The following is a 13,907-nucleotide window of genomic DNA, read 5'->3' as shown; positions in this document are numbered from 1 at the left end:
TTGTGACCTGACAGGTGTCCTAACCAACTCCAACCAATCTTCCAAAAAACTTCTTCCTGTGGGTGTGTTCCTCTAGGGTTTGTCTGCACCACAGTGAACAGACATCCATTCAGAGTTACAATTAGATCAACAGCTTCCTCCTGTCTCTCTTCTGTCAGACAAAACCCTGGATGTCTTTTTCAGGACCAGCCAATTCAATCAGCATTGATGCTCTGTCTCAAATAATCCTCTGTCCGATTCACAGCAAGCTACCTGACACTTGACACAACCCGACATGTCAGCACCGGTCTGGTCCACATACTTTACATAGCTCTAGTTTTATGTTCACTAAACACGGTTGCTTGTCACTTTAGTTCTTTACCTGTATGCAATTAAGTTAACAACAAAACATTGTGATAATAACAACAACATAATAATAACAGGAATAACAGCTCCCTGCAAGATCAGACATATATCACCCAATGATCTACCCAGAGCATGTGCCTTTCATTTAAATTACATCAATATTTGACATTCTTAACATTTAGACCTGCAGTGTCACCAGGACCCAAATGTCAAATGAGGATTCATTCCAAGCAGCATCAGTAGAGATGCAGGTTTTTGTTTTTTTTCAGGATACTTGTCCTTTAGTTCCAGATCCAATGGTGATATCGCTGTGTAAACATTAGCTATTATATAAAGTGAACCCTGACTACAAACTGGTAGATGGAGAGCTGTTCTATTCAACACAGTAATAAGAAAGTGATGCCCTAGGCTGCAGCCTGCCAATATCACAGCGCTGTTCACACACAACTATATATAAGCCCACATGAGCAGCAGGGGTGTGTAAGACTGTGATGAAAAGGTGAAAAGATGTTTGACGAAACCCAACAGCTTTACAGGGAAAATAAATGAGAGACTACCTCCTCATGTATTAATCAACAAAAAGTTAATTAAACCGTGAAAATGCTGTTTGGCCTGAAGTATACCTTTGAAGGACAAATCATTTCCTACAGCAGAACTGCTGTTGGTGAAACTCTTCTGAAAGCATCAAAGTAGTGCTCATTAAACATCCAAAACAAGATCATTACAGCCATGGGAAAAAAAACTGAAAAATTGGCCAGCATACATCTAACCTCACTTTATGGATATGAACATGTAGTTTGCAAATAGGAGAAAACTTCCACCTTAGATCAACAGTGACTTTAACTGGGTAAAGAGGAGAAAGACAGGAGATGCAGAGAGACAGAGGAAAAAGAAATGGAGTTACATTAATAGCAGATGGGGACATGATAGTGGTGAGGTCTAAACAAATAAAAAAACAAAACAGGGAGAGAGAGAAAAGAAAATTGTGTATACTACACATAAAGAAAGAAAAAGCAGCTGAGATTAGTCCAGTATGAACCAATTACTGTAGGCAATAGCAAAGAAGAAGAGTTTATGAATGAGAGAGATGGAAGAGCAACCAAATGAGAAGACAAAAAACAAAAGATGAGAGAAAAGATTCATCTACTAAAAGAAAAAAGTGAGATGTAGATAGACAAAGAAGAGAGAGACAGAGAAGGAAGCAGATGGTCTCCAATCTGCTTCACACTTCTGCCCCATTGCACAGTTCAGCTGCAGTCACAACTCCTCCAGCTCTACAACCATGCAGAGCTGAGCCTCCTCAGCACCTTGCAGCTGACGGGCCGGACTGGCTGGCTGGCTGCTGCAGACGGATGGACGACTGTCTGTTTGCTTGAACTGCTGACCAATCGACTGGCTATAAGGTCGGCCGAATGACTGAGCACCATGGCTGGTTAGTGTGTCAGGACAGAGTGAGTAATGGTCCGATACGCCTCTTCAGTCTGACCGGAGCAGCAGACAGAGTTGCATTGTAATTCAAAGTAAAAGGTTACACTGCTAATGAAAGAGCACTAAGGAGTTGCAGGAGGGAAACATCAAGACGAACTGTGGCTGCCTTGACTCTGCACCAAACATTACCTTTAAAATAAATCTGGTCAGTGTCACTTAGAGTTAACAATTGATGGTTAATATAGTTGACATGAAACACCTGATGTAATTTAATCAGGTAAAATATTTTCTTTTTTTTCTTTTTTCTTTTTTTTTTCTACATTTTTAGCAGCTCTTTCCTGGAAATGCCAGGTGGCATTTGATCCCGGAATCAGGAAAATGTCAACAACAACATTATCTGCAATTTGTGTGGATAAATCTCTCTGTTCGTGTGGTTTTCTGATTTCATTAGAGATTGTCAGTCACTAAATTACATTTGCAAGGATATATGCCATGAATATTTATTGTGAGAATTTTCCTCCTCTCCCACCTGGATTCTGACTAATGGAGTGTGTTGGAGTTGTGTTGGATGAAAGTGTAGATGTGACGGCAGTTTGTGGGTAGAAGAGAAGAGGGGTTATGAAATGGCCCTGCATCTGCTCGCCTCTTTGTTTCCTGCTGACCTGGTGCACCGCTGCACACACTAGTGTAGGTGTGTGTGCATGCATTTCCACATAGGCTACACATATCAATAGTTTCACTCACATCTGCTTTTGTTCATATACTATAGTGCATGAGGCGTGTGATGTGTAAGAACAAAGGCAGAGCCGGTGCTCACAGTGGGGTTTTTTGCTAAAAAAAAATCTCTGCTGCTGCGGAAACAATTCTGTCATCCATCTCGTCTCAAACTGCCTCACACTTTACCATCATTCAGCTTTAGCACCAATGAGCATCATTAGCATCTCATAATTACATCGACTCAACTCTTTATCTGCTTCCTAGGATGAGCTGAACAACACTGCAGATGCAATGAAATCTAATTTAGGGAAATAAAAACTGTAGTCAAATATTGTGGCATGCATGCAGCGTATGTTTAATTTAATCTATGGTGCCAGTGCTGCTGTAAATCTGACAGCTTCTCTTTCGGCGACACAGTATGGGTTCTCATTATCACTTGTCTGTGTAGATGATAACAGAGATGGGTTCCCAGGGTCCAACAGCGTTCACCAAAGGGGTTCAGAGAAGGAGAAAAGTCTGAGACATTGTGGGAAATGTGAGCTTTAACAAAATAGAAAAGATTTAGTATTCTTTCAAATCATTCTTACAAGTTGTGACAGAAAGATAAACATAAAACATCTGGTGCATCACTTTCTCTTTGCTAAATGCAGAGACACCACAGCACAGACAGCACCTGCCCACCCACTCATTCAGCAATGGTAAAAGGTGTCCTGCGGCCAGAAATGCTCTGGCATTCGTGTCATGTTGTGTGTGTGTGTGTGTTTGTGTGTGACCAAGGGATGATGATGGAGCGCTTCAGTAGGGAATAATAGCTCTGTCCCTGCAGGGCTGCATGAGGTGATATATGCCTCCGCTTACTCACTGTGTGTGTGTGTGTGTGTGTGTGTGTGTGTGTGAGAGTGTGAGTGTGTATTTAAACTGCATGTTTAGTGGAGTATTTTAGACCTGACAGTTCATATCTCACTCTGGGCCTATTCGGTAGATCTGAGGTCAGTAACTAAGATGTTTCTGTATTGGGAAAAAACTGAGTTTACAGCTGCTGAAGTGTGTGAAGCAGTATCTGGATAAGCCAGAGTCGTTTTGGAAACAAATGTTGATAATTTGCCCAAAAATTATTCCATGGGGGATGGAAATATTCTGCTTTAGGGTTATGTAGCAGCCAGAGGAACAGGAAACATTGCACAGGCAGAAGGAAGAAGATATTTCATGTTTTGGAGCATAAAAACTAACAGTGTGGAAAAAACTGCACATCCCTTTAATATCTGTCTGCAGGCATTATATTCACTTCTTTCCATTCATGCAAATATGATGGAATTAGCATAGGGGTGCCCAAACTTTTGCATACAACTGGAACTACTATCAAAGATCTAATCTCTACAGCTAATCAATAAAGGAAAAAAAATCAATGTGGTTTGATTAGATTTAGAGACATTCAACTACTGTAAATCACAACCATAAATTCAGTGACTGGCAGCAACAGTTAAGTCTACATGATGTTTTCTCACCCCCAAACACACACACACACACACACACACACACACACACACACACACACACACACTTTTAGACCAACTGATGAAACAATCAATTTAAAAATGACCAGTAAATATACACAATAATTAAATCAAACAAATAATTAGAAACATAACACTTGTCTCCACTGTGTCCAAGTTCTGAGAACCTAAAGTGACTTGATATTGTACTGTATGCTTCATTTGAATACTGATTACTGTAAGAATAAATTAATAAGAACTACGGCTTTAGTTACATAGAACGAAGCAAAGCCAGTAAATAGATTAGATGTGTTTTTACTCTTTACAGTACGTAATCTCTTCAGGGTGTTCAATTAATTTAGTACCAAGAGCTAAAAAACAACAACATGAGATGCAGGTGCGTCGTGGGTTTTTGGGATTTGTGTTTAAGTTAACGACAGCATGCTACACTGAGTTGCTATTATGTGTTCATTCACTGGCTTCACTTTTTCAGACAAAGACTTGAGCTTGTAGCTAAAAAAACAACTCTTGTCCTGCAGTATTCCCGGGGCGGCTCGTAGAAGGCAGCCCCCCTCTCTCCACTAACCCCTTCTTCTGTAGATTGTATAAATAAATGATGAGACAGCTTCCCCTGAACCCTACTTCTCTAACCCTGCACACACACACACACACACACACCCCACCCCCAACTTCTTATATTCCCATACAGCCACTGTGTGACGCGACCCCATAAAACCAGAACATAAATCCTTCATGGAGACCCTCTAACTTGCTGACGGTAAGAGGAGGATTGAGGGACGACAACAACCAACACAAACATGTAAACGACGCTCTGTATCACATCCCCCCCACAACTCCTAACTGTTTTGGATTTGCTGCAAGGACAGAGTGTGTTGGTTGAGCTTTCAATTTGGCTTTCTATTCATTTATTTATGGTTCACTTTTATTATAACACCTGTTATGTGCTGGAAATCTGTCGGGGTTAAGTTGGGAGAGACGAGGAAGGTGTGAGGGTGCTGAGAAGAGGGGGAGCGGTGGTTTTCCTCTGTGTTAGGAACCTTAGATATCATCTGTCATTACAGTGGAGCCAGGAGAGAAGGTGAGGACACAGCATCAATCTCCTCACAGTCTCCAAAAACAAACAGGCACACAAACAGCCCCCCCGCCTTGTTCACCCCTATACACACACACAAATTGGATGTCCCTATTTTTATGCTCCATTTATCCCATTTAATGACACCTCACTGTGGGGTATAAACTATGTTCTGATAGCATTACTGTCTGGGGAGCTGAGGGGACCATTACATTATGATTGTCGCTGTATTAGCTTCTCTTATCTGTTCCCACCAAACACACAGGTATAAATCACAAACAAAAAGAGAGACAAACAGAGCTATAAAAGAGAATGGGGTTGACTTAACTCTGGGCTAATATTAATCTAGAGAGACGAGCAGAGTGAGAGCATAAGAACAATTTCAACATCCCCCAGTCCCATGCTTTAAAGAGGGAAACACAACACTAAAACCAGCCAGACCACCTCCCCGCCCTCCTTCCTTCTCGCCTTTTTTTTTCCCTCACTTATTCCCATTCGGCCCTCTAGCCACAATTAATTCTACCAATCATCTCTCTCATCGAGGCCAGGGGAGCATTAAGAATGCACACTCACTTGGCTAGACTGCCTGCCTGGGAGGACCGGAGGCAGGATGAGGAACTAGTGAAGCCCCCCTATCTATTGTGTACTATTTATACTGCTAGACTGCAAGCTAAGCAGCTAACAAAAAGAATAAACTACACTTGTGCAGAGTAGCAAAAATGATATGATGGAGAGAATCACACACTCAACACATTCTGCAAAGTGTTAATATATTTGTGTGTGTGTGTAGTGTATACGTTTGCATGTGGAAGAAAGTGGGAGGGAGAAAGAGAGAGAGACAGAGAGGCACATGTGATGGGTATGTTACCAGCAGCCAAGTGAATACTTGATGAGAGGGAAAGAGTGCGTGTGAGAGGCCAGATGGGGTGTGAGATGATCCTGGGGACCAGAGGGAAAACACACACCCAGACACACTGGAGGACAATTTATATGGGAGAGTCGTAAGGAAAGAGAAAGAGAAAGAGAGAGAGCAGGAAAAGGGAAAGGTTTTGAGAAGAAGTGATGGAGGGATAAATAACAAGATATGATATAGAAAGGAAGAAGGATAGGAGGCAAAACTACTGTAAAAGCATCAGTTCTTCTTAGGAAACTCTCAGGAAGAGCGTTGTCAAAGAAGAAACTGTCTGTTTGGTGTTTCGTTCCTGTATCTCCACCAAAGGCTGGTGTAGAGGAGAGGTGGTTTGTGAATTAGAGTGGGATGTCACTTGCACATGAGTGTTGTGTTGTGTGTAACTATATCCTCTGTGCACATAAACAGATACTGAAGGAGCACTTCACCTGATTCACCTCTTGGTTCACCATGGAGAGTTTTCCTTTTCATTATAAAGAAAGTAAATATGAGAGTTAGCAATCAATCTGGGTTGAAAGGTGAGTGTACATATACAGTAACTGCTCAGTTTTGTGTCATGTTGTGAGGTTATATTTAGTGGTGCCATTTTTCTTATGTTGTGTACAAGACATGGTTTGACGTAAATCAAAGCTTTAAAAAATCTGAATGTATGTAGCGCTGTCACAATCATAAAATTTTAGTGACGAGTAATTGCCATACAAATAATTGAGTTTTTTTTTCTGATCATTTTATGCCACCATTATAATATAAGCCTAAACATAGTTTAATACAACTTATGAAAAAGAAGAGTGATTTATTGACATTAAAATTTGGAAAAAAATAAATAAAAACTGAATTTCTATTTGCCATTTGGCTTTGCAACCAAATCCATGATGCTAATGTCAATAGATGCTCGTTAAAATGTGGTCACCTCGACCACCACCACTTTATGATGTCATCAAAAGAGCACCAGTCAAACCTCAAACAGTGAAAAACGACGAGGACTTAGTGATGGAAATATGAAATTTCTGTTAGTTTCATCCAGCTGTTTTTATACAGATGAATGGAAACAATTTTAACAATTAGCTAAATGATTGTGGTCAGCTCAAATGATTGCCATCAGGCGATTATGTAATAACTGTGACAGGCCTAAATTAATCGCAGCTGAATTACTTTCCATGTCCTGGTATTGTTGACTGTCACACTGTCACGGCTCACTGACATATTTGAACAGAGACGTTGTTATTGTTATTAGTAACACCTGCTTCTCTACTATATTAAGTCTTAATGTCCGTCATGACTCATGAGAAAGGCCTGTTGTAGAGGACATCTATGAGTCAGTGGGTTAGTTAATGTCCTATGTGGAAGCAGATATTTCAGCTTAGGATAATTTCTTCTGCTTCTGGAACCAGAGACAGAAAATGACTTTTATCTGAATGAAGGTAACTTTGAGACTCAGTGAATATAATAGGTAGAAACTGAAAACCTTTCACTGCGCAGCAATTACCTGAGTGAACTCTACTGAGCTCATGAAAGCACGCTAACAGGCAAAGTTTCTGAGACCCACGTGAAGTAGCTACAGTAAGTGGGTCATGTTTGTTGTTATACAGACTAAGACTTCTGTCAATAACAAAAACAACAACAGACAGAGCCCACTGATGTGCTAATGGATGTGTGTGAGGACTTCTGTGATCTTGTAGTTAGCCTTTTGCTCTATTTTCAGCATGCTTCTATACTGATATATCTTGATCCCTATAGGCCGAAATGTAAACTCTCCAATTGACTGCAGGACACACCAAAGAAACAAAAAGTATTTTGCTGAGTCAATTTGGAGTTCAGTGGAGGGGTAAATGGGCATGGTCCAAAGCACAGGGGAAGTTAAACAGGAATACAGGAGACGGAGGAATGAGTTAGATGAGGTGGAATTGGACGGGGATGAGAAATAGGCCACAGATTCTTCCAATTGGACGACCAAGGGGTCCACAGAAAGCAGTATTATTGACCAGGGGCTGATGGGAAAGTTAATTACTCACGCTCTTTATTCTTTATAGGGCAGTAAAAAAGGCAAAGTCAGTCTGTGTGTCTTTGTCTAAACAATTCTCCTCCCTCATTCTCTGTCTTTATCGCTTCTCTTTCTCTCTCTCTCCCTGTCTCTCTCTCCCTTCCTTCCTCCCAGCCTCTTCTTATTTAACTAAGCTGCTGCTGTGAAGTGTTATCTCTGACAGTCAGAGCGAGGGAAAGTTTGGCCCAGACCTCTCTCTCTCTCTCTCTCTCCCTCTCTGTCTCTCTCTCTCCTCCCAGCACCACGCATGGCCTTGAAGATCAGCACAGTTTCTCAGAGAGTCTAACTGACTCCCTGTATCTCTCCGTAGGTAGATACAGAGAGAGAGGAAAAAAAGCAAACTGATAACAGTGTGAGAACGCCGTCTGATTCATCTCATCCGGGGAAATGTTCCACTGGACTTTGCAGCTTCAATCACGTCTCTCAAACTCTGTCAGACATCTTAAGCCCTTTGAGATCCAGAATATTTAAAGACATGTTTGTCCATCAGGAAATGAAGCACACGTTAAACCTGCGGTCTGAGTGCTGCTGTCTATTCTGAACAAACTTTGTTTCCATCACCATGTGTTATACTTCCCATAATACGATGTTATTGTTAATATCACGTTTCTTCATGCTGTCTGCAATCTCTCAGATAATGCCGACTTTTCTCATGTGGCAGCAGCCCAATAAAGGATGTGGGCAAGTATCAATGTCTCAGTATGCAAACTCACGCACTGCAAACATCTCTCATTCAACAATAATTGGAGCAAATCTAATCTTGAGCGATCAAGTCTGTTTTCATCGAGACTCTTTCATACAACTGTGGAGCCTGTAAGGTGAGTGTGAGATGACTCCTCTGAGAGCAACTACATAACTTTTTAAGCCTGAATGCTAATATGAAATAGCTCTTTTAATTTAAAACATTATTGTTACTCCTCCCCTTTATTTTAGACAAACGTCATCCAGCAGTTTCTGATTTCTGAATCACAGGTAATTCAATCTGATCTGATCTGATTGGCAAAATAGCGCAGATAACTGGCTGGCTAGTCTTTAATTAATTAGATCATTAAATCAAAGTTACTCAGTATTCACTGCAACATCCAGGCTATCTTACAAGTTTGCAGTCTGAAACACTGTTCTGATCAGATGGTCAGAGACAGAGGGCAGCATGATGGACACACACACACCTGACTATGATCATACTTCAGCCCTGATTACAAAAGCTGAAAACTTAGTGAAAACTAAATTTAGTGAAACTGGAGGGCCAGTGTGTTACAATGGTTGCACAACCTCAAGTGCACTATACAGTACACAATTCATGGATGCTTCCATTTTTAATTTCACCTCCTCTGACACAAAACTATTTTAAGTGCTGTATATAACAGTTGAATTATGAATGAATGGCCAATGAGAGAGATATGTAACTGCATCTCTGAATCATAAGAAACTGTTAACATGTAGAAAGTGTTTACTTGTTTTGGTTTTCCTCTAGTGCGACAACAGTATCTTTTAGTTACGGTTGCAAGCAAAGCGCCCTAAAAGGTGAAAGAAGTCAGGACTCAAAGGAGAGTGGATGAAACATCTGTGCTAATCATGAACATCTGTCTGCACAGGGTGGCTGAGATGAAAACAAATTCAGCCTCAATAACACAACTTTTCTAAAGCTCCAGGGAAGCCTGGTGAACCATCAAGTGCATGGCAGGTTTTTCGTAGAAAAGCTTTCATTCATTTCTAGAGGTCTGTAAAAACATTGGTACTGGAGGTGTTGCTCTAAATCACAGAACTTCAATTTCGTACATGCACACACACTATGAGCCTGTTATGACTGTGACCGGACAATATGGCAGCGCAGAGCTCAGGGACTCAACATGCCAAGCTGCTCTTGGGAAAATTATTCACTGATTCACTGAGCAGGAAAAATGAAGATTATATGAAGCAAAACCTAATTAAAAAATTAGGAGAGGCGAGCAAGGAGACAGAGAAAGTGCAGAGTGCGAGGGAACGACGGAGACAGCAGGAAGGCTGGTGGATAAGTGAGAGATTGTAGCACATACCAATAGAGGGGTTGTATGCGGACACTGATTTGTTTTGGACCATAACCACTTTACAATGTTAAACATTATCTTAGAGAGAGGGGGTGAGTCATTATCTACAGTTTAATGACCATGTGGAGTTAATGATAATAATTTATAGTCTATTACAAATACAGTTGGAAGTACAATTTAAGATCTTTAAGAGGAACTGACTAAGGAAACTACAGCTTTCTCCATGTCTAGTAAACTATTACTTAATTTTGTCATCACCACAGTATCTCCTCTGGATAATCAAAGCACAGGAAACTAAATAACATGGTATGAACACCGTGGTGTGAACAGATACAGATAGTCTCCAGTCTCTCCTCGGGATCGTGAACTGACAGCTTTAACCCTATTAGTCAGGGCTGCTCCACATGGTCATGCCTCATTAAGATAACAATAAGGTTCATGTTCTGCTCTCGGTGTTACACAAACATGAGTGATATTAATCATCATCTAGTCTGTGCACAGAGAGCAGAGAGCACAAGGAATGCTTGACTGTGCTGCTGATGTCTCATTTTACCAGTCTGCTGGTAGTGGTGGTGTTGCTGGGGGACTGGATGCTCTAATCTCTTTTCTTTCACAACTCTTTTCTGTTTTGTCACCTCTTTGTCACCACTCCCTCAGCTCCTCTTGGAGAAGAATGTCTGTTTACCTCTTCCGCTAGCACCTCTCTTTCTTGTTCCTCCTCCTCTTCCCATCTTTTCTCTTCTCTAAGCTCATCCTACTGATCCATATGTAGCCACGTGGAAGGAATAAGGGTGGGTATAGCATCCATGGCTCAGTGCATGTAACACAGAACAGGGCCAGACCTGTGCTGGGAGGCCACAGAGGAAATTTGTTTGCAGCTGCATTGCACTTGCTGCTTGTAGCAGGGATGTACTGTCAGAAGGAAAAGTTGTAAAAATCAAATTGTTCAAAAGAAATAAAGAATATCACAGCTGATCTTATCGTGGTTACCTTTCAGTATCTAACACAAACCTAACCCAGCTGTATTTATAGTAGATACACACAGCTATAGAGGCTTTCAATTACAATTTCACAATCAATAGATCTTGTCTTGCTCCACTTCTCCATTCACGCACACTTCACTTGGTGATGACTGGCATTCGACATAACTGTCTGTGTGAACAGTAGCTGTCCTGTAGGTTTTGCATGACCTTACATCATCTACATCAGCACCATAGTAATCTGGTTGGCTTGGCGTTACACTGGAAACACACAGTGTGTCATAAGACAAAGGAGATCTCCGGTCAGTAGAGCGATAAAAATAGCGCGATAAAAACTATTAACACCAGTGTGTTAATATATGAAAAGTCATATACTGCAGAATGAGGCACCTGTATTTAAAGTGGAAAATTAAACTGCGATAAGATCGTTAGACTAACGCTTGCTGCCATCTGATTTGTTGTGCATCTTGGAAACACTTGACACCACTGATGGATAGAATAAGGAAATGAACTGTCCAACCGCCGAAGCATCCATAACAAACTGGATGACCAGGGCACACTTAATGAAAAGGGCAGACTGGCAATAAAATGTAAAAATCACTGCCATTAATGTGAGACAAAAGCAGCGATGGACAAACAAAAAGAGAAACAGAGCAGAAAACAATAAAAGTCATAGCTTGACCTTGAATTTTAAATGAACATTTATGGAGAAAATACACTGATTAGAAGACCCACAGTGTAAAAGAGTGGGGGGGGGGGGGCTTTATTCAAACATTGCACACAGGGCTAAAATGGCCCTCTGGAGCAGCGTTGCTTTTTGACATCTATAATAACACACAGGCACCAGGTTGAAAGAAAATTGCTCTTCTATTACAGCGTCTAGGTGTGTGTGTGTGTGTGTGTTTGTGTGTGTGTGTGTGTGCGCATGCGTGCACCATAAATGCACCAATAGACTTGCATTTGTGTTTGAGTAAGAGCGTGTGTGTCCCGTTCCATTTTTGAGAGCTGGTTGGCTGGGAGTGACATTGTCATTATCGACATCTCTACCCGCTCCCCAGGATCCTGTAGCCATTAGCAACCAACTCCGGGAGTTGGCCTCTCCTCTGCTGCAGCCAATTGCTTTCCCATCACTGTGTCACTGTGTGCATGCATGCGAATGAGCAGGTGTTCCTTTTCTGTGCTTGTGTGTATGTGTGCGTGCACCCATATCTGGATATTGCTCTATGATAGCAACATGATTGGGTGCATCAGGGTTGATTATGGGATAAAATGCAGCCTCACTGTTACTCATTTATTCCTAATTTATTCCTATGTTAAGACAAAGGCCATACCCAGCAGCAATGTATCCCCACAGTGACAGGAAAAAAAAGAAAAAAAACACACACACACAATTCACAGCAGGCATGACGAACAAAAAACTGCATACCAAGAGGAAGCGGTCAGCGGAAAAGAATCAATAGGTGTTGATTAGGCCTACTCAGTACCTTTGTATTGCATGGCAAGCAACATCCCTTTTTTCTGTGCAGGCAGCAATCAATACTGTGATCTCTGTTTAGGCCGGGCTGCACATCTCACTGAGCAGAGAAAAGGCGCGGTACACACCAACTGCCTGTGAAATGAGACTGAAAAGCACCAGGCCATGATAGATGGATAAATAAAACAACATCAGAGTCACAGTTTCCCAGAACACAAACTAAGCCCTATGCATGTTCCTAAAAGGCACCAGAGGAGAGCGTTTTAGTCGTGGATGGGGTATTTGCCTTTACTTCAGCTTCAAGTCAAGCATCGAAAGAGGAAAGGCAGGAGATACACAGCTGCAAAATCATTATGTCCCATGATGAACAGCACTGAGCAGTCACAATGGTTGTTTATAACGAAGCTCTAAGCTCTCTCAGTGCAGAGAATTAATAAACTTTCTTGCTCAAAGGCACCTCAGAAACAGCTGTTGAGGATTCATTCCCTGTGTCTAGACTCCCTCAGACAAACCGCAGATTTGGCACTACTCTAACCTTTAGATTGACACCGACCCTTTGCGTAGCGGAGTCAACACTCCAGGCACTTGTTGGCACAGTAACATGAAAAGCCTTTTATACTGAAGGCCCCGCTGGGAGTGTGTGTTCATAAAAAGAACTCCTCTCCTCCTCTGTCTGGCCTGGAATCTATAGCTGTGTTTCAGGAAATATCATCGCAGATGTGGAAGAAAGAAAACACAACATTAGATTTATGTCTTACTGTCTTAATGTTTCCACAGCTTCATAAAACATCTGTGTTCAGAGACAGCCCCACAAAATGTGCCTTATTTTGGAGGAGAGTAGCTGATGATCACAAATATTGGCTGAGCCATTCAGGACTTTAGCAATTTGATTCTGTATATGATGAAATTAATTTTCTTGTTTTGGATCACAGGTTACAAAATGTAAAATACACTGACAGCACAGTTATTCAAGGTATAGCAAAGGATACAACATTTATCAAATATGCTAATGAGTCTTTGTCTCAGGAGCTAGTCATGTGACAGATCACAGGGGCGTGTCCTTACAGATCTAAGAATACCTGAGAGAGAGAGAGAGAGAGAGAGAGAGAGAGAGAGAGAGAGAGAGAGAGAGAGAGAGAGAGAGACAGAGAGAGAGAGAGAGAGAGAGAGAGATCATATATTATAGCTGCATTAGTGGCTGGCGGGTGAGTTTAATCAGGCCAGTAATAAAAGCAGGGTGGGCTGATGGAGGAGTGTCCTCTGGGAGTTGCAGCTCTTTGTGTCTCTCAAACCCCTGTGGACCAGGGCAACCTCTGCCTCTCACCCCCACACCACCATGTTCCCCACCCCCACTTAAAGCACATCCCATATTTGCCTCCATATTTCCACCCTTTCTGTT

General features: G+C 41.6%; 1 protein-coding gene across 1 annotated transcript in view; it reads right to left on the bottom strand.

The window, feature by feature from the left end:
* The window catches only part of xpr1a (xenotropic and polytropic retrovirus receptor 1a), a 62,610-nt gene that overhangs the window by 18,071 nt on the left and 30,632 nt on the right, over positions 1-13,907 (bottom strand). The window lies entirely within an intron of this gene.

Source organism: Trachurus japonicus, chromosome 4 (assembly GCF_045865225.1).
Source record: "Trachurus japonicus isolate A0001 chromosome 4, Traja_1.0".
NCBI classification, from domain to species: domain Eukaryota; kingdom Metazoa; phylum Chordata; class Actinopteri; order Carangiformes; family Carangidae; genus Trachurus; species Trachurus japonicus.
The sequence above is the reverse complement of the archived record's forward strand: the minus strand, read 5'-3'. Positions and strand labels throughout refer to the sequence as shown.